Consider the following 442-nt stretch of genomic DNA (forward strand, 5'->3'; position numbering starts at 1 on the left):
TATAAGGTGCGTCCCAAATCGCGTACTTATGCACTATTCTATGACATTTTGTAGTATAAATAGTGTGAGTAGTGCGCATGGGCGTCGCTAGGCCATTTTTAGGGGGGCTATAAAATTTTGCCATTAGTTCCATAAACTGTACACGAATTTGTGATCGCCTCAGTCCCCTTTAAATTGAATATAAAAACGGCGGCAGACTTCGATCGGCTCCTCCCTGTCTTTCAGAGCGTTCTTTTTCAATCTGCAGAGCGCAGGGCGCAGAGCGAGGAACAGAGGACAAGGTGTGTGTTTATCGATAGATTGTTATAATATCTGCATCTGTGCAGTTCTTTGTCATAAATATAGTTTACAAAATGTCATGGGGAGCACTCGGTTTGCCATCTACTGTAAAGTTTTCGCTGTGTCCACCCCTCATCACACCACAGCTGTTTCCTCCAGCGAA

The sequence above is a fragment of the Sinocyclocheilus anshuiensis genome, unplaced genomic scaffold, assembly GCF_001515605.1.
Source record: "Sinocyclocheilus anshuiensis isolate Anshui unplaced genomic scaffold, SAMN03320099.WGS_v1.1 scaffold299, whole genome shotgun sequence".
Taxonomy (NCBI): Eukaryota; Metazoa; Chordata; class Actinopteri; order Cypriniformes; family Cyprinidae; genus Sinocyclocheilus; species Sinocyclocheilus anshuiensis.